This window comes from Anarrhichthys ocellatus, unplaced genomic scaffold, assembly GCF_004355925.1.
Source record: "Anarrhichthys ocellatus isolate YVR2014 unplaced genomic scaffold, GSC_Weel_1.0 scaffold3070, whole genome shotgun sequence".
NCBI classification, from domain to species: Eukaryota; Metazoa; Chordata; class Actinopteri; order Perciformes; family Anarhichadidae; genus Anarrhichthys; species Anarrhichthys ocellatus.
The window spans coordinates 72-407 of NW_022283044.1; positions in this window are offsets into that span (position 1 = coordinate 72).

The window sequence follows — 336 nt, forward strand, 5'->3', positions numbered from 1 at the left end:
CGCATTTTTTTTGTCAGCGTTTCAGTGTCAAAAATCACCACTGAGACGCATCTATTTACTGACAAATGTGTTCAGAGTTCAGGGAGAATAATCCAGAATATTTCTCTGCATTTGTAAATGAGTGCGTTGACGTGGACGACCGGCACATGATCGGGTGTTTGAAGAATCCCGTTGATCATCTACAGTAGAGACCATGTATAGTGCTGAGAAACCCACAGAAAACATGATCTAACACTCGGTTTAATCCATTCTGAGCAGTTAAAAAAACCTGTGATTTTCTGTATCTCTCTGTGTGTGTGTGTGTGTGTGTGTGTGTGTGTGTGTGTGTGTGTGTGT